Consider the following 21,369-nt stretch of genomic DNA (forward strand, 5'->3'; position numbering starts at 1 on the left):
TATGGTCCTATGGTGCGGTAGCATCAAAGAATGTCAATTTTTAGTTCAATAACCAAAGCACACATGCATTTTTATCCTAAAATTTTTGAGTTACTTTATTTATGGGCATCTTTTGTTAAGGAAAAATGATGTACAGGATAGAGTTCTTTGAGAAATAAGATATAAAAATTTACCTTCTGTAGAAATTTTAATAGCAGGCTGTACTTTGGCATGTTCATTAGTCCTCTGATTACGTTTTCTTTATGTTATCCAGAGGGGAAAGTGATTAGTTACAGTGCATGAATATTTCCCAAGTATGAACTGTTTCTTCAACTACTCTAACTATAGTGACTGACCAACTCAGTGTGTGTGTGTGTGTGTGTATTTGCTATGGTTGTCATAACAAAGTACCACAGATTGGGTGGCTTCAACAACAGAGATTTATTTTTTCATAATCCGGGGGCCTAAGAAGTCCAAATTCAAGGTGTTGACAGGGTTTAATTTCTTCTCAGGCCTCTTTCCTTGGCTTGTAGATGACCGTCTTCTTCTGTCTTCACATGGTCTTTTCCTCTGTGTGTGTGACTGTGTCCTAACCTCTTATAAGTACATCAGTCACATTGGATTAGGGCCCTCGCTAGTGACCTCATTTAACCTTAATTATCTTCTTAAAGGTCCTGTCTCCAAATACAGGCACATTCTGAAGTACTGGAGGTTAGGACTTCAACATATGAATTTGGGGAGGCACACAATTTAGCCAACAGAGAGAGAGAGAGAGAGAGAGAGAGAGAGAGAATATGCAAATGCATAGAAAATTGGAAGTATATCCTCCAAACTGGTAACTGTGGTTACCTCTGGGAATAGGATGGGTTGAGAGGCTAAAAGACAATAAAAAGGAAATTTTACTTGCTATTATAGATACTTAGGCATAGTTGGATATACTGTACTTGTTTTTACAATGAGAAAAATTTTGTATTTAAGCTTTTCAATTGGCAAACTGACCTTTTTGAATAGGTTGTATTAACATGTTCATTTATTTGAAGTCTAATTTGTTTCATCTACTAGTAATGCATTTTAGCATCCCCATATATGACTCAATGATTATTTCATGTAATGTAAAAAAAAGTCTTTAACATATTTAAGAAGCTTTCTTGGAAGTATTTGCTGCTTTTAGATTTAACCAATTTCGGGTTGTTACTTTATTGGGGAATTGAGGAGATTCTTTGGAGATTGAGTCCAAGTGTTTTCCATTCACTGTAGTCTTCTACTATGTAACATAGGCTTTCTGCACATTTGATTTTGCCTAATAAAGAGCTATGTATAGTTATTTTTCAAAATCAAGTTCTTATATTTTAAAAAATTCCCCAAACAGTACAAACCCATTCCTAAAAGATTAGAAAAGCAAAGAAAAAAAAGGGAAGCTATCCTAACACTTTGGTATAAGTTACAATAATACCAGCTAATATTTTTATAGTGTTTTTAGTTTGCAAAATGCTTTAGAATTTTACTTCTTCTTGCCTCTACTTATTATTCAGTGGTTTTCACCAGGATCAGAAAAAAAGGTTCCCAATTGACTTAGAGCTTCACTGTCCAATACAGTAGACATTAACCACATGTGGCTGTTTAAATTTCAATTTAAATAATTTAAACAAAATTAAAGATTTAGTGGTTTAGTCACACTACACATAATTGAAAGGTTCAATAGCCACATGTGTGGCTAAGTGGCTATTTGACCACACAGATATAGAATATTTCCATCATCACAGAAAGTTCTATGGGACATGGCCAGCCTAGAAAGTAATTTTAAGTAGGGGAAGATGTTATCAAATTTGTTTTAAAAATATGATTCTGGGTACAGTTTGAAGGATAGATTAGAAATAGGCAGGGATTGGCTGGGCGCGGTGGCTCATGCCTGTAATCCTAGCCCTCTGGGAGGCCGAGGCAGGAGGCTCGCTCAAGGTCAGGAGTTTGAGACCAGCGTGAGCAAGAGTGAGACCTCGTCTCTACTAAAAATAGAAAGAAATGATCTGGACAGCTAAAAATATATATAGAAAAAAATTAGCCAGGCATGGTGGCGCATGCCTGTAATCCCAGCTACTTCGGAGGCTGAGGCAGAAGGATCGCTTGAACCCAGGGGTTTGAGGTTGCTGTGAGCTAGGCTGATGCCACAGCACTCAAGCCCGGGCAACAGAGCGAGACTCTGTCTCCAAAAAAAAAAAAAAAAGAATTTATTAAAAATTTTAAAAAAATTAAAGAAAAAAAAAGAAATAGGCAGGGATTGGAAATAGAAACATCAGTTAGGCGGATATTGACATAATATAAGAGAAGCGATAAGGTCCTGTACTGCCTGTCATGAGGTAGGATTTTTATCATGAAAAGAGGACAAGGTTTTGAAGCAGGAGAGTATCATCTTGTCTTAGTTACTTTATCTCAGTCTCAATGTTTTTAGACTGTAAAATGGGCATTTGAGTAAGATTTACTTTACCCATCTCCCACAGTTCTGGGGAGGATAAAGTAAAATATATGTATAAGTACTTTATGAATTGTACAGTGCTTTAAATTTTGCTGTTGCTATTTTGGCTTATCATGGTTCTGTAATAAAATGCAGACTTTGGTATTGGATTTTGTGGGGACTGGCTATACAGCACATATGGTCAGGCTACCATTAGGCTACATCATTGTTTCTGTTTTGAATGCTTCTCAAGCTGTATGATTATACCACAGGTAATTAGTGATGGAATTGAAACTACAACCGTGGTCTTTTCACTCATCTTTTACTCCTTCATCTTGGTAGCTTTCCTTTTCACAACTCACACTGATTAATTTTACTTTCTATTTAATTGACCTTTTGTGCATCTGTGATATTGTGGTGTACATATTTGGTCTTCGACCCCAAAATTCTTAGAATCTCTAAAGTGATGTCTCTGTATGCTAATGAGTTGACTGATGGCTACCTCCCTGCCCCCTTTAGCTTCAGGATGAGGGCTGGTCACCAGAAAGACCTAGACAGGATTAGAGGGTTGGGACTTTCAGCCCCACCCCCCAACTTCTGGGGAGAGGAGTGGGGCTGAAGGTTAAGTTGATCACCATCAATCATGCCTATGTAATGAGGCCTCCATAAAACCCCAGAAAGACATGGTTTGGAGATGTGGAGGCTTACAGGAAGGTGAACAAGAAATCATCCATGTGCAGGGGAGGGTGGCACACCCCAGCTCCTCAGACACAGAAGCTCTTGTACTTGGGACCTTTCCAGACCTTGCCCTATGTGTCTCTTCATCTGGCTGTTTATTTGTATCCTTTAAAATATTGTTTGTAATAAACTGGTAAGCTTAAATGTTTCCCTGAGTTCTGGGAGCCACTCTAGCAAATTAATCAAACCCAAAGAGCGGGTTGTGGGAACCCCAACATGAAGCTGGTCAGTCAGAAGTTCTGGAGGCCCAGACTTGCAACTGGTGTCTGAAGGTCAGTGGGAATGGCTGAAGGAGGGGTGGCAGTCTTGTAGACAGAGCCCTCAACCTGTGGGATCTCACAGTACTTCCAGATAGTGTTGGAATTGAATTTGAGGATACTCAGCTGGTGTCAGCTGCAGAATTGATTGCTTGCTTGCTGGTGGGGAGAAATCCCCACATATTTTAGGGTCACAGAAATCTTCTGTGTTGATTGTTGTTGGGAGTGAGAGAATAGAAAAAAGCACTCTGAGTTTGTATGATTTTCTGCTCACAGCATCTGTAATCTATTGCTTTGATAAATAGCTAGAATAAATCTATTTAAATAAACCTATTGTAAAGCTATCTTTGAAACAAATTCTTATATATTATTAGCTTGGAATATTGTCATACATATAAAATTAGTAAAATAATACTATACTCTGTTTCTAGAGTTTAATCACCACCTAATACAGCTCTACATTTACAAAAAGAATATGCTACCAGTCTTTTAACAAACATTTGTTGGGCACCTGCCATTTAACAGACATTGTACTAGGCACTGGGGCTACAACCATGAAGGAGACATAGCCTTGCCCTTCAGAAAGTCACAAATTAGAGGACAAGACAGATCAGTAAATGAACAATTTAAATCAGGTGTGATAACTGCTGTCATAGAGCTATGTGCCAGCTTTTATGTGATCCCAGAGGTGGGGAACTATCTTCAGTCTGGAGAGATCAGGGAAGATTTTCCAGATGAAGAAGTGATAAATGAGTATTGAAGACTTGTAGGTAGCTGTTGGCCTGGTGGATGAATGGGGAAAGGGCATTTTAGAGCGAGAAATACTAAAAAATTTATCTTCTTTGGAAAAGTTGTAGTTTGCAGGGTGGATTGGAAGTGGACAAAAATGGAGGTTGGGAAACATATGAGTTGGATGGAATATAAAGGTTTATAGGAATATTGGAGAGAAGGGATGGTGGCTTCAACTAAGGCTATGATAGTGATTATTATAGAGATATTTAGGAGGTAAAGTTGATATTTAGGAGGTTAACTATTTTTAAATGTGCACTTGTGTGACATTAAGTACATTCACATTGTGCAAACATTCTCACAGTCTGTGTCCAGAACTTTTCATCATCTTGGACTGATACTTTGTATCCATTAACCACTAACTCCCTATTCCCCCTTTTCCCCAACCACTAGCAACCACAATTATGTTTTCTGTCTTGATGAAGTTGACAATTCTAGTACCTCATATAAATGGAATTGTACAGTAGTTGTCTTTTTGTGACTAGTGTATTCCACTTAATGTCTTCAAGATTCATCCATGTTGTAGCATGTGTCAGAATTTCCTTCCTTTTTTAAGGCTGAAGAATAGTCCATTGTATGCATATACACATTTTGTTTATTCATTTGTCAATGGACATTTGGATTGCTTCCACATTTTGGCTATTGTGAATAATGCTACTGTGAACATGGTATACAAATATCTGTCTGAGTCCCTGCTTTCAATTCTTTTGAGTATATACCCAGAAGTAGAATGACTAGATCATATTGTAATCCTATTTTTAACTTTTTGAGGAACTACCATAGTGTTTTCCACAGCCACTGCCCTCTTTTATATTCTTACCAGCAATATACAAGGGTTCAATTTTTCCATATCTTTGCCAATTCTTTTTATTTTCTGAGAATAGCCTTCCTAACCAGTACGAAGTGGTATTTCATTGTGGATTTTTTTTTTATGCTCAAGGCATTTGATTTTTCTTTTTTTTCCTCATTATGGTTTTGATATGCATTTCTCTAATGATGTTGAGCATCTGTTCATATGCTTATTGACCATTTGTATGTCTTTGGAGAAATACATATTCAAATCTTTTGCCTATTTTTGAGTTTTTTTTGGTTGTAGGAGTTCTTTATATATTCTGGATATTAATTCCTTACAGATAAATGATTTGCATATATTTTCTCCCATTCCTTGGGTTGTCATTGCATTTTGTGGATTGCTTCCTTTGACGTGCAGAATATTGTAAGTTTGAGGTAGTCTCATTGGTTTATTTTTGCTTTTGCTGCTTGTGCTTTTGTATCATATCCAAGAAATCAGTGCCAAATCCAGTGTCATGAAGCTTTTCCCTATGTTTTCTTCTAGAATTTTTATAGTTTTAGGTCTTAGATTTAGTCTTTAATCCATTTTGAGTTTATTTTTGTACATGGTGTGAGATAAGAGTCCAACTTCATTCTTTTACATATGGATGTCCATTTTTCCTAGGACATTTTGTTGAAGAGACTGTTCTTTCCCCATTGAGTGGTCTTGACACTCTTGTCAAAGATTATTTTCACCATATGCACAAGGTTTATTTCTGGGACATCTGTTCTGTTTCATTGGTCTATATGTTTTTATGCCACTACCACATTGTTTTGATTACTGTAGCTTTGTAATATGTTTTGAAATCAAGAAGTGTGAGGCTTTCACCTTGGTTACTTTTTAAGATTGTCTTGGCTATTTGAGGTCCTTTTAGATTCTATATAAAATTTATGATTTTTTTCCTATTTCTGCAAAACATGCCATTGGCATTATGATAGGGATTGGATAGATCTCTATGGGTCATATGGACAGTTTAACAATATAAAATCTTCCAACCCATGAGAATAGGATGTTTTTCCATTTATTTGTGTCTTCAATTACTTTCAGCAATGTTGTATAATTTTCAGCGTACAAGTTCTTCTCCTTGGTTAAGTTTATTCCTCAGTATTTTATTCTTTCTGATGCTATTGTACATGGATTATTTTCTTTACATAATCATTGTTGGTGTGTAGAAATACAATTGACTTTTGCATATTGATTTTTTATCCTGCAACATTACTGAATTCATTTGTTTTCACAGTTTTTTTTTTTTGAGAAATCTTTAGGGTTTTCTGCATATAAGATCATGCCATCTGTAGACAGAGATAATTTTACTTTTTCCTGTCCAGTTTGGATGCCTTTTTTTCCTTGCCTAATTGTTCTTGTTAGGACATCCAATACTATATTGAATAGAAGTGGCAAGAGTGGGCATCCTTACCTTATTTCTGATCTATAAGGAAAAGCTTTCAGTCTTTCACTGCTGTGTATGATATTAGCTATGGGCTTTTGATACATCACCTTTATTATGTTGAGGTAGGTTTTTTCTATTCTTAGTCTTTTGAACATTTTTATCATGAAAGGGTGTTGGATTTTGTCAAATGCTTTTTCTGCATTAATTGAGATGGGCATGTGGTTTTTGTCCTTCATTCCATGAATGTGATGTGTTTTATTGATTGATTTTCATCTGTTGAACCATCCTTGCTTCTAGGAATAAATCCAAGATTATTGGATTTATAACTAAACTTGATTATTTACTCTTCTCTGAATCTACTTAGTTTATTTGTAATATTTAAATTCACCTGTATCTGAGCCATCACCATATTAGTGTTTTTTTTAAATCCTTCACTTTAACTTTATATTAATACTTTAATAATTTAGGTTGGCACATATGATAGAAAAACTCTGTGAGTAGAAAGTAATAATTTTTTTAGAGCTAATATGGTTTCCAGGTTATTAGTCATAGGACCTCCTGTCCTATGACTTAAATTCATTACAAGGGCTGAAAACGTGTGTATAATTATGTAACGTAGTTGTCTTTTAATAAGTTTACTTTTACTTTTGATTTTCTAAAACTTGAAATTGCATGAGGACTTTATGTGAGAATTTTACTTAAAAAATAGAATTTTAGTGAATAAAACTGAGATTTCAGTGGTAGTCATATGGGAAGGCCAAATATTGTATTCAATCCAAATTTCATTTAAGTAAACTTTGTTTACTTTTGGATGGCATTTCAAATGGCTTGTTAACTAATGTTTTAATTGCCAGCAAAGGCAGTTGCTTTTTTTTAAGTACGTGAAGTGATTACACATGAGTCATAGATTTATCAGATTTGGCATTAGAAAAGACTTCAGGAGTAAGCTATTCCATTTTACTAATTTTACAAGTGAAAAACTGAAAAATCACATGGCTGATAGCATAACAAGATAATGAATGAAACAGGATTAGAATCAAGCTTCTAACTTCTAGTAGAATGTCGCACTATATCATTTTAGAATTTTTAAATTCAGTTCACTTTAGACTTTTATTATGTATGTTAACCCTTGCTCAATTCTTCCTGGGATTCTTACCTAAGAACTGAGAAGTGAAAATCCAGAGAGAAATTCAGGAATAGATGGAGCTGTCATTCTCTTCTTTCCTGGGGTTTTCTGTCATCAGGACATTTAAAACCAACTGAAAAGTTGAGCCAATTTTGAAAAAGAATTGCTAGTAACAGAAATAACAAGTTACCTCAGATTTACTATTTGTTCTTTTAGCTGTTTATTTGACAAATACAGGCTGGGCGCAGTGTCTCACGCCTGTAATCTCAGCACTTTGAGAGGCTAGGAGTTCAAGACCACCTGGGCAACATAGCAAGACCCTGTCTTTAGAAAAAATAATAAAATATTAGCCAGGTGTGGTGGTGGGGCACCTGGGGTCCCAGCTTCTTGGGAGGCTGAGGCAGGAGGATTGCTTGAGCCTAGCAGTTCAAGGCTGCATTGAGCTATGATTGCAGCACTGCACTACAGCCTGGGTGACAGAGTGAGACCCTGTCTCTAAAAAAAGAAATTTTGACAAATACTCATAGAAAGACTATACTGTGAGCCAGAAAGTATAGGTTGTGGGATCACAGAGAGAAAACGACTTGGTCTTTCCCTTCATGGATCAAATGGATGGGGGAGATAGGGATTCAGATATTAAATGATGACAAAAAATTACAGTGCAAAATTGAAAAGGTGACGTGTACTATACTGAGAGATGCATGCTGTCATGAAACTCACTAGTAAGGAGATTTGACTTTATCAAGAAAGTTAGGGATAGTGATGCCTGAGCTAACATCTGGAGGATGAATAAGAGTTAACTAGGCAAAGACGAAAACGAAAAGAATTTTAGGCAGAGGGAAACATATGTACAAAAACTCTGATGATTGGGAGTATAGGAGCGCACAGTAAGGTGCTATAAGATAAGGCTGGAGAGGTAGGAGGAGGCTTAATTATGCAGGGCTTTCTGGGTCATGTTAGGAAGCCCATAATCTTAGTAATCATAGCAACCTATTCTTAGATACTTATGAGGGATTCAAGTGTTTCAGGAAGGAATATTGCCTAGGGCTGGGAGTGGGGGCAGAATGTATTCTTAAAAGGCTCCTCAAGTGATTCTTATAGATGGTATCTGGGCAGATTTATACAGATAAGCTATTAACACATTGACTGCCACACTAGAAAAAAAATTTTCCTTGGGACTACGGTGTTTTATTACAAAAATAGAATAAAAACTTTGAAAACAAAACAATCCTTTCTAATTTAATGAAAAATGAAATTTATTGACTCCTATTAATTTAATCCACGTTTTTAGCATTAATTTGTTAATATTAATTGTAACAATAAGAACATCAACAAGCAAGATTTTCACAAACCAACTGCAGGGTTTTGCCCAGGTTTTGCTTCATGAGGCTCCAGGCTCAAAACTAGCATGAGTTAAATATAACTCACGTGACAGTTAATGTGTTAATCTATAAGTTTATAATCTATAGGCTAGTACAAAAGTTCTACATACTTTAATGCATTGTGACGATGCCCCTTAGTTTGTAGGAAATATAATACGGGGGGAATCTCACAATGTACGTATACATATTAGCAATAAATTTATATAGAATTTTTAAGATCCATATGACCAAATCTACAAAAGTTTACCAAAGTACATAAAAGAAATTTTTAATAAATGGAGAAAATTCTAGATTATTTAATATTATATTAATATTGGTGCTCCCCAGATTAATTAATAGATTTAATGGAATCCAATCAATCTCTACAGGATTTTTTGAGGAGACCTTGACAAAATTATTTTAATAGCGTCTCTGGAAGAATAAACTGGTGAGAGAAGCCAAGAAAATTTTGTAGAAGAGTACTGCAGGTGTGTTTGGAAGGAGAAACTTATTCTATCCAGGTATTAGACTATATTACAAAGTAAACAATGTGAAGCTGGGTGTGGTGGTACACACCGGTAGTGCCTGCTACTTGGAAGACTGAGGTGGGAGGATCCCTTGAACCCAAGAGTTCGAGTCTAGCCTGGGCAACATAGTGAGACTTTGTCTCTAATAAAGTAAAAATAAAATAAACAGTATGGTACTGGCATATGAATCGACAGATTACTGAGACCAAATATCAAATGTTGAAACAGACCCAAATATAAATTTGATGTTTGACAGATTCTTCAAATTTCAAATCAGTAGGGGAATAAAGAAGAGTTAGATCTTTACTTAATACCATATATCACAATAAACTGTGAATGGATTAATGATTAAATATGATGAAATTCAATCTTAATGAAAAGAAATGATATGACCATTTATCTGCTCCCAGGGTAAGAAAGGATTTTCTAAGCATAAGAATAAAGGAATATGATGTAAAAGTACACGTCTTTGTCAAAGATGACATAAAAAGATAAACGTTCATCACATATAAGGCCAATAAAGATAACCTTGTACCCCCATAATATCCTGAATTTAAAAAAAGAAAAAAAAAAGAAATTGTAAATTGAAATTTAAAAAAAGGTTAAAACTGTGAGATATGGAAAATGTTGTAGGGAGACAAATTTGGCTTGTTATAAAGAAATATATATTACTAAGTTATAAATTTTTAAAATTATAAAAAAAAGAATTTATACAAAGGAATTTTGTTTAGAATCACCAAAAACCCAATTGAAAGATAGACGAAGAGGTGAACAGGCCATTCATAGAAAAAGAAATACTGGATGAATAGTCAATAAGTATATGAAAAAATGCCCAACTTCATTTTAAAAATCAAAGAAATGTGAGTTAAAAACAGCAGCAAAATCTTTTTCAATCTGTTTGTCAATAGTAAACACATTATACACACTCTTACTCCAGTGTTGCTGTAGTGAAATGACACTTATTCACTGCTACTGGTATTGCAAGTAGGCACAGCGTTTCTGGAGGGCAATTTGTCAGAATGGATCAAAAACCTTAAAAAAAATACATTCCCTTTGACCCATCAATTCTTCTAAGAATTTCTCCTAAGGACACAATCAGGAGAGTGTATAAAAGTTTATAAATTAATGCAAGGATATTCTTTATTATATTATTTGTAATGGTAAAAGTTGAAAACAACTTTTATATCTAACAAACACTAGGAGTGGTTAAAGAAATTATGGTTTTGCCATCAGTTCACTGATGCCAGAACGGATGTTTTCCAAAAATATTTAATGATGGGGAAAATACATATGATGTAGTATTCAGTGTGAAAAGCAAGATACAAAATTCAATAGGCCAAATAACTGTAATTTTTTGAAAAAAATTGCAGGAAAAAAGATTAAAAGAACGTACACCCAAATGTAAAAACATTGTTTATCTCTGGGTGGTAGGATAATGGGTGACTATTGTTTTCTACATTCATCTCTGTATTATCCAAATTTTCTACAATGAACCCCACTTTCATTTTTGTGGTGCTCTATTACAGTAAATACATAGTTTAAGAACCCAGTTTTTGTTTCTCCTTTGTTATAGCCTTTAAGTTTCTCAAGGAAGCAGCTGTCAGAACCTGAGCTGCTTTCTGGCTGTGAGGCTTGGCTTAGAATTAAAAGATGCTAACATGCTGGCAAGGGGTGACTTTAGCTTGTTTCTCCTGTGCTCTGCTCTACATCCTGAAGACATGAGGGTTAAAGTGGTTTTTTTAACCTTATGAGATTATGCCCTGGTGATATAGCTTCTACTTCATTCCCCAACTCTGATAGCTCATGGGTAAAGTTAAGAAGAATATGGGGATTTGGTGGTAAAGAAGGAGAGAGGATGAGAGAAGCACCTTGGTCTTGGTTTCTGTTCTCTTCTAATTTTATTTTTGACTCTCGATGCCTTTTCTTATCTTTTCCACATCCTGCCTTTAAAGAAGGTATCAGAACAAGGCCAGAAATGTGATCTCATGGAAGCTAGAAGTTTCTCCCACCTTCATTCCCAGTCTTATCTTAACCTTTTATCCTAGTTATCTATAGAAGTGAGAGAGATTTCCAGGCAGAAAGGAATTAAATTAAATCAATGTTTACATGTGCATTTCCTCTGTGAGACATTACAAAATTTGGTATGGTAGATATAAAGAAGTATAAGACATGCTACCTGCCTTCATTGAGTATATAGCCTAATTAGATACAATTTAATGCAAATTTAAACCTAAATTAAAATACAAAAGATTGAAAGAACAGTTCAGAACCATAGTAGAAGAGATTACACAATTAATTGATCAGTGACTTACATAAACAGGTACTCTCAGGAGGCAGAGTTACTTTAGGCTTGGAGAAGAGAGTGATGTGGAAAAGATTTGGTAAAGAGGTATAATTTTTTTAATTTTTAATTATGGGTACATAATAGTATATCTTTATAGGGTACATATTATGTTTTGCTACAGGCACACAATGTGAATTAATCAAATCAGGGTGATTGGAGTATCCATCACTTTAGGCATTTAACATTTCTTAGTGTTGGGAACATTCCAATTCCACTCTTTTAGTTATTTTCAAGTATACCCTAACTTATTGTTGATTATAGTCACTTTGTTGTGCTGTCAAATATTGTTCATTCTACTGAACTATCTAACTATATTTTTGCACCCATTAACCATACCTATTTTATCCCTTCTTCCCCGCTACCCTTCCCAGCCTCTAGTAACTGTCATTCTATTCTCTGTCTCTGTGAGATCAATTGTTTTTAATATTTAACAAGGTGGTAGAATTTTGAGTGAGGTGTGGAGGGATGAATTGGATTTAGATAAAGAGGAAGGGAGGAGACATTCTGGGCAAGAGAACTGATGTCAGAAAAAAATACAATGTTTGAAGGATAGTGAATATATCAGTTTGAGAGTTTGACATAGAGCTGGTGGAGTCAGATCAGCAAAGAACTTGAATACAATTCCAAGGGTGTTGCAGTTAGTGGGGAGATATTAGAGGATTTTGAGCAGGAGGACCAAGGGTTTTAAGGGTTGTTTTAGGAAGAATTAATCTTCAGCGGTGGATAGACAAGTGGTTCACAAATGTGAACCTGGGCTTAGGTGCTGGTCTAGTTGCATCACAAACACTTTTGGGTCTTTAAAAATAGTTTTAGATCCCTGTACCACATCCCTGAAGATTCTTATTCAGCAAGTCTGGGATAGTGTCCAGGAGTCTGTATTTTTTTAAAATCTCCCAGAGGATTTCAATGTGTACCCAGGCTTGGGAACTACTGTTGTATAGGAAGGAATTTGGTGACCAGTTAAAAAGCTGTACTATATGTCAAATTACTTGCTAATAGCTGCAAAGTGATATAAAAGGTATTCCTTATTTCCTTCCAGTATTAATATCTGGTTTGGAAAATCTTATAAAGAGCTTTTATTAAGGCTTAATTAAAAATAAAAAATTTAAAGCAGCCAAAACCCACAAATACAGATTTGAACAATATATTGATAATTATGAAGTTTGATTTTGTGTGTGTATATCTATATGTGTGTGTACATGTATATGTGTATACACATTGTGTATATGTACCTAACAACTGCAGAATACATACTTTTTTTCTTCTGTTGGACTGTGTGTGTATGTGTGTGTGTGAATATGGGTTCCAACTTCACATCCTTGTCAACACTTGTTAATGTCTGTCTTTTTTTCTTTTAGCCATACTAGTGGATGTGAAGTGATGTTTTGTTGTGGTTTTGATTTGCATTTTCCTAATGACTAATAATGTTGAACATCTTTTCATGGCCTTTTCTGGAGAAGTGTTTATTGGATCTTTTCTAATTTTTAATTGGGTTGTCTTTTTATTGTTGTGTTATAAGTGTTCTTTATATATTTTAGGTTCAGGTTTCTTACCAGAGATATCAATATCATTTGCAAGTGTTTTCTCCTGTTCTGTGTGTTGACTTTTCACTTTTTTTTGGCTTTTTTTAAATTTCAGCTTATTATGGGGGTACAAAAGTTCAGGTTATGTATATTGCCCATCCCCCCCTCATCCCCCCCCAAGTCAGAGCTTCAAGCCTGTCCATTCCCCAGACAGTGCACATCGCACTCATTATGTAGGCATACACCCATCCCCTCCCCCTACCCCTCACATCTGTCTGACACCCAATTGGTGTTATTCCCAGATGTGCACTTAGGTGATGATCAGGGAAACCAATTTGATGGTGAGTACATGCGGTGCTTATTTTTCCATTCTTGGGATACTTCACTTAATAGAATGGGTTCCAACTCTCTCCAGGAGAACAAAAGAGATTCTATATCACTGTTATTTCTTATAGCTGAGTAATACTCCATGGTGTACATATACCTCATTTTACTAATCCACTCATGTATTGATGGGCATTTGGGTTGTTTCCACATCTTTGCAATTGTGAATTGTGCTGCTATAAACATTCGAGTGCAAGTGTCTTTTTTATAGAATGACAGTATTTTTTGAAGCACAATAGTTTTAAATCCTGATTAAGTCCAATGTATCTTTTTTTTAACTTTTATTGGTAATGCTTTTGTTATCTTCTCTAAGAAGATTTTGCTTAACCAAAGGTCATGAAAAAATTCTCCTGAGAGAAATAACTCTTCAGGAGTTTTGTATTTCATATTCTTACAATTTGGCATGCAATCCATTTTGAAGGGGATTTGCACATGGGTATCCAGTTGTTGCAGGATAATTTGTTGAAAAGATTATTCTTTCTCCCATTTCATTTTCTTAGCACCCTTGTCAAAAATAAGTTGACCAAAAATGCAATTGTTTCTCTGTGGACTCTCAGTTCTATTCCATTGATCTATATTGCTATCTTTGTGCAAGTACCACCCTGTCTTAATTACTACAGTTTTGTAGTAAGTTTTGAAATCAAGAAGTGTACTTTACTTTTCTTTTTCAGTGACATGTATTAGCTATATGTTGGATCATCTTTGCCTATCTTTAATTATGTCACTTTCTTGTGAATCCTTTTTTGTCTTTCTTTTTGATTTTTAATGTTTTCTTCCTTTTCACCTTTTTTTCTTAAGACATCATTTGTTGAATTTATTTGCTCTTGTTTCTTCTAATTTGAGCTTCATTCCTCAGAATTTTGTTTCTTTTCCAATTCTTTGAGTTCTCTCAGCTTATTTCTGAGTTTATCTAATTTTGATTTGTTTGTTTCATATTTTATATCATTTTCTTAATTGCTTTTTAGTTTATTTTGAAATAGTTTATATACTTTTGATCTACTTTAAAAGCATGCTTTTCTGTTTTACTTTTCTTGTCCATAGGGCTGTCATTCTCATTGTTTTGTATTTTGTATACTAACTTTATGTGGGATTTGACCTTGATACTTTTCTGTTGCTCATTTTTATATAAAATGTCTTTTCTTGAACTTTTAGACAGAGACTTGGTTCAAGTACCTTTTCTAACTTCCCAGAGCTTCCCATTGTGTTGTTTTCAGTTTGTTTTCCCTGATAGCCTATCTCTCTTTCCTTCCCTTACTTTTTTTTAGACCTTCTTTTCTGTTATCGTTGTCATGCCTTATTTTAATTCCATTTCTAGCAGTTTCTCATTAGTGTCCTGAAAGGGAGCCTTCACTAGTCAATTTTGAGAGTTCATGGAGCTAGACTGTTCCGGCTCCTTCAGACCTTATTATCTGAGACCCCTTGCTTTCATCCACTGTTGGGATGGACAGAAGCTCTTCCAGTTTCATCTACTGTTCCTAATTTGACCACTATGTTTTCCACTGAGTACTTACTGGCTATTTGGGTACTCTCCTTGTCTCAGGTCCGCATATGCCTTCTGCTTATTACCACAGAATTGCTGATACTATGTAGATCATGTGGGTGTTTGTGGTTTCTCTCCATGTGCTTGCATTTTGAGATTCAAGATGATTTCTTATATCCTGATTTTGTTGTAAATGTTGTTCATAGATTCTGTTGTCAGTTTTATCTAGTTGTGCTGTCTGCTGTTAATGTGAGAATTTGGAAAAATGAAAAAATTATACTTCTATTGCCCTGCCATGTCCCCCATCATATGCTTTTTAAATGCCTTTATTGATATATGTGTCCAGAAGAATGTAAATATCATAAGTATATGACTTGATGAATTTTTACAAACTGAACAGACCTATGTAAAATTGTAACCAATTTAGTTGGATATAAAACTGTAGGTTCAACATTCTTTTCTTTCAGTGCTTAGAAAATCCTACTCCATTTTCTTTTTGCATCCGATGTATCTGTTGAAAAGTCCAATGTCCATCTGATTCTTTTTACTTCATATGTTAATTTGTTATTTTTAGATTCTTTTAGAATATATTATTTTACTTTGATGTTTTTAAATTTCAGTGTGAATATGCCCAGGTGATAGTTTTTTTCTTATTCCTATGGCAGTCTATGGGCTGTTCCAATATGAAATCTTTCATCTTTAATTTTGGCACATTTAATCTCTTATTTTTGTTAATATTTCTTTTTCTCTTTTAATTTTTTCTCTTCCTCAGCCTCATATTATCTAGATGCTATGCTTTTGTGTTCCTTTATTTAAATATTATTCATTTTCATACCTAATATTTCCATTTTCAAAGCCCTTATTCTCCCATGTATCTCCTTCCCCAGCCTCTTCCTAGGCGTTTTACTCTGTCTGCTGCTTGCCTGTCTTGCCTATTATCCCTTGCCCCAGGCATATGCCTTTATATGCTTTCAACAAAGGACCCAGTGGAAGGCCATTCCAGTTCCAAGAGAGTTCTGATGGGCACAAAACAAGGTAAGCCCCTGAGCCAATCCTTCAGAGAGCTACCAGACAAGTCAAAATGTACAACTACAGTTCTTTCAGAACAAGATCCACATTTCTCCCTTTTTGTACCAGCAAGCCATACCAAGAATGCGGGACTCCCATCCCCATGGAGGAATGAAAGGATGGCATGTTAGTGAGCACAAGTGTCCCAACGCTCTCTTCTGAAATTTAGCAACTTCTTTTTTCATTATGCATTCCCTTGATTGTTGTTAGTTTTTCATTAGATTCCAGAGTTCTGAAAAAATTGATTCAGATCTGACCATTTTTGCCAGCTTAACTGCTTTAGTGGAGGGCTGAATTTTTGGAGTTCCATACTCTGTCATTTTTGGTGACATCACTCCAGTATTTTTAACATCACTATTTTATTGATGCTTCTACCAAAAACCAAACAAAATCATGTGTGCCTTGTTAACAATAAAAATCAACTTAGACATTTCAAGGTTATCAATCAGCAAGATGACGGTTAGTAAATTCACTAGGTTCAGTGACATTGTTAATATTGTTAGTATTGATAGTGTTAGGAATGGATAGTTCCATTCCACCACCTACGGCTGTGTGAACTTGAGCAAGTCAGTCTCTCTGAGTCTCATTTTCTAATCTATAAAATGGGAATAATAATAATAATAGTAACAGTACCTACCGGGTAGGGTTGCAGTGAGAATGAAGTGAGATAATGTACTATTGGACGTTAGGCCAACCAAATAGTAAGTGTTCAGTGAATGGTAGCTGCTGTTCTTACTAAACATAATTATAGAATAGCTGTTACTAATCCACATTGCTGTATAATGTAAAAATACCTTAGCAAAACAAGATCAAAATGAAAACATGAAAAGTGGTAAAATACTAACTACCCTGACCTTCAGTGAATCTGGTATACTGTTCTAGACTAAGCGTCTACAGGAATGAACTAAAGTTGAAGGTTTTTTGGGGGTGGATGATGGTAGGAAGGCAGTCAAGATATTATTTTACTATAGCATTTGTCTTGATGTAACTTTTATGCCTGCATCTGTCAGTTTTGGATTATAAACTTCTAAAGCATAAGGATCAAGTATTTAAAATTTTTGTTGTGTACAGTGTGTGAGGTAAAACCCTTTTTGTATTGCAGCAGTTGAGTGCAGTTTAAAAAGTTTGGTAAGAATTTAGAGCAGAGTTTCTTTACTGTTGAAACATTCTAGAGTGACTTGAAGGCTCTGGGTGCAGCTTTTTTAAAAAAGATGACTCTTAAAATACTTCTAGGAGAGCTATCAGTTTTCTTCCTGGCATTATGTGAAAACAAGTATTCTAGCTATCGTATGAATTGTGGTCACCTTAGGAATTTTTGAAGTATAGTTGAAAAGAAGATTAGATATTTTTGGGAAAAAACTGATAGGTTTTTAGGGCTGAAATAGACCTGAGGAAAAATGAGAGGGAGCAAAATTCAGACTTTTTTAAATGTGTACATTTTGATAGGGGAGGATGGGTTTGCATTATCTTTTGAAAAAGTCCCTTTTTTCCATTTGAGGAGCTAATTCAGTTGTTTTGGGCAATAATGGTGTTATCAGAAATAAACAGTTGCATTCTATATCATGTCTGTTCAATTAGACCGTGAGGAGATAATGGGATAGTGGTTAGAAACCTTTCAGGCTTGAGTACTATTAGCAGTACTAAACTAACAATTAAAAAATAGGCAGAAGAAAAAGAAATGAATGAACATATAAAAAGAGAAAAGCAAAAAAGGGGAAGCAAGGAGATAAAGAGAAAACACCCATGTTGAGGAGAGTGGCAGGTTGCTATCAGAAATTGCCTGAAATGCCTGTGTTTACCTACCTCTATAGCAGAAATTAATTTTCAGCCTGCTAGAAGGATACTAGATATGGATAAGCTGAAAGGAATTTAAAATTTACAAAACCAAATATCTTCTTTAAAATACCTTTTCCATCTAGTGTTAAGCAGGAACTCATTAAGTATCATTTGTAAGTCCCAGAGTTGAGTTTGTGTTTACATCAATATTCTCTTTGTCTACACCTCTGTTATAAGTAGATTATGTCTAGTGTGTCCTACCAAAGGACCACCTGTGATCAGACTTTACTGGAATGCTTATAAAAACAACCAGTGTGTTTGGGATATGACCTGCATAGTGAGCCTTCTAGAATAATCCAAGTAAATGAAAATGCTATTTTGTATGAGTTTAGGGTAATTTTCCAGGTAATTTAGTCTTCAGTGGCAATTTGACACATACATAAAAAGCAACAAACATAAACTAGCATTATAGAAAAATATAATGAAACAAAGTGGCAGGTCTACTACTAATTCATATTGTCCAGGTATGGAACTAAGAATTAAGAAATGTGATTTGAGGGTTCTCTTCCAAGTCCACATTAGTGAACATAAGAGTAAGGCTATTAAATTACCAAAAGTTGAAACTGTAAAGTAGCAGAAAATAAGTCCAATTCTACTTTCTCGATTTCTTTTACATTATCTCAGCATTCCAGCTGCAGTGTGAAATGTGTGATAGCGTCTCCATTCTATGCACAAACACAATAGGACTAGGAATCTTAGAAGTACTGAGAGATTCATACCAATTTTCTAAAGTTTTTAGGTTCTAATAAACCAGGCCAATGAAATAATTCACATATTAAATATGTCTAAAATGTTTCCTTGGTAAATTCACTCTTAATATGATAAAGCTCTCTTTATGCATTTGTCTTCTAATTTTATGATTTAAAAGGAGTTGGTTCTGAAGTTTTTTCTTAACTTTTAATATTCAGTCATTGGTTTTTATTGCTCTGAATTTGGGAAATGCTTTGTAATTCTTTGTTACTCTATTAGAAAGCAGTGTGGAATCTCACGCTACTTAATTAAAACTTACGAAGCAACGCTTAAGTTTCATGATGACAACAATGTTATGATAAATGAGCTTCTTATGTGAATGGGAACAAGGAAACTTATTTCACAGAAGTTGCCTGAACAGACATAAAAAGCTCTATGAAGAGTTTTTATGCTGTCTGCTAAATAGGCCTTGCTGCTGGTGTTATGCCCCCAGAGATGTGAAATTTTGGTAGATAAAAGGAAAACTGAGCAAGAAGGAAGTTCTGTGCATGTTTTTTGTGATGGTGGTTGTAGAGATTTTTTGGTGGGGGTGCTTTCTTTTGCCATGTCATTCTCAAAATCCTTGGAGGTTGAAGGGATTTTAGAAATTATCTAGAGGCAGAGGTCAGCAGTCTATGGCCCTTGGGCCAAATCCAGCATGCCACCTGTTTTTGCAAGGCTCCTGTGCTAAGGACTTATTAAAATCCTTTTTAATGTCTGGGAAAACAAAAGAGGAATAATATTTTGTGATAGATGACAATTATATGAAATTAAAATTTCATTGTCCATAAATAAAGTGTTATTGGAACACAGCCAGACTCATTATTTACATATAATCTATGGCTGTTTTCATGCGACAATGACAGAGTTGAGTAGTTGTGACAGAAACTATTTGCCTGCAAACTCAAAAATATTTACTTTCTGAAAAAAGGAACTGAATGAAACGATGTCATTTACCATAGTATCAAAAAGAATAAAATACTTAGGAATGAACTTAACTGAGGAGGTGAAAGATATGTATACTGAAAACTGTAAAACATTGATGAAAGAAATTGAAGAAGACAAATGGAAAGATATCCCATCTTCACGGGTTGGACAAATTAATATTATCAAAATTTCCGAACTTCCCAAAACAATAGCAGATTTGACACAATCTCTATCAAAATTCCAGTGGCATTTTTCACAGCAATAGAAAATATGACAATAAAATTCATTCAAATCACAAAAAACTCCAAATAGCCAAAGCAATCTTGACAAGGAGGAATAAACTCAGAGGCATCACATTTCCTAATTTCAAATTATATTACAAAACTGTGGTAATTAAAACAGTATGGTGATAACATAAAACCAATGGAACAGATGATAACATAGACCAATGGAACAGAATGTAGAGCCTAGAAACAAACCCACACATATACTGTCAACTAATCCTCCACATGGGCACCAAGAATACAAAATGTGGAAAGGATAGTCTCTTCAATAAATCATGTTGGGAAAACTGGATATCCACGTGCAAAAGAATGAAACTGGACCCTTATACCATACATAAAAATCAACTTGAAATGGATAAAAGACTTAAATATAAGACCTGAAGCCATAAAAGTAGAAGAAAACATGGGGGAGCGGCTCATTGACATTAGCCTTGGCAATGACTTTTTGGATGTGATACCAAAAGTTCAGGCAACAAAAGCAAAAATAAACAAGTGGGACTATATCAAACTAAAAAGCAGAAGGCACAGCAGAGGAAACAATTGACAAAATGATAAGGCAACCTATTGATTGGGAGTAAATATTTGCAAGGCATATATCTTTTATGGGGATTAATATCCAAAATATATAAGGAACTAACACAGCTCAATAGCAAAAAACCCAAATAACCTGATTTTAAAATAGGCAAAGGACTGGAATACACATTTTTTCAAAGAAGACATAGAAATGGCTGACAGGTATCTGAAAAGGTGCTTAACATCACTAATTATCAGGAAAATGCAAATGAAAACCATAATGAAATACCACCTCATACCTGTTATGATGGCTTTTATGAAAAATATGAGAGATAACAGGTGTTGGTGAGGGTGTGGTGAAAAGGGAACCCTTGTACTCTGTTGGTGGGAATCTAGATTGGTGTAGCCATTATGGAAAACAGTATGGAGGTTCCTGAAAAAATTAAAAATAAAACTACCATATGATCCAATAATCCTTCTACTGATTATATACCCAAAGGAAATGAAATCAGCATGTCAAAGAGATATCTGCATCCCCATGTTCATTGCAGCATTATTCACAATAGCTAAGATAGGAAATAACTAAAGTATCTGAAGATGGATGAATGAATAAAGAAATGGTGGTATATATATATATAAACAGTAGAATATTATTCAGCCTTAAAAAAGAAGGAAATCCTGCCATTTATGACACCATGAATGAACCTGGAGGACATTATACTAAGTGAAATAAGCCAGGCATAGACCAGTACAGCATAATCTCACTCATGGGTAAGTCATCTAAAAAGGTTGAATACATAGAAACAGAGTAGAATATCAGTTACCAGGGATGG

The 21,369-nt window shown here is 34.9% G+C and overlaps 1 protein-coding gene across 5 annotated transcripts in view; it reads left to right on the forward strand.

The window, feature by feature from the left end:
- The window catches only part of ABCB7 (ATP binding cassette subfamily B member 7), a 99,907-nt gene that overhangs the window by 18,668 nt on the left and 59,870 nt on the right, over positions 1 to 21,369 (forward strand). The window contains exon 1 of one of the 5 annotated variants that reach the window (XM_045538923.1): positions 16,051 to 16,214. The exons of the other annotated variants lie outside the window; for them this stretch is intronic. The gene's annotated coding sequence lies outside the window, so the exon portion shown is untranslated. Of the gene's footprint in view, positions 1 to 16,050; positions 16,215 to 21,369 lie in introns of those variants that run through there. 5 annotated transcript variants of the gene reach the window in all.

Source organism: Lemur catta, chromosome X (genome assembly GCF_020740605.2).
Source record: "Lemur catta isolate mLemCat1 chromosome X, mLemCat1.pri, whole genome shotgun sequence".
In the NCBI taxonomy this organism is placed as follows: Eukaryota; Metazoa; Chordata; class Mammalia; order Primates; family Lemuridae; genus Lemur; species Lemur catta.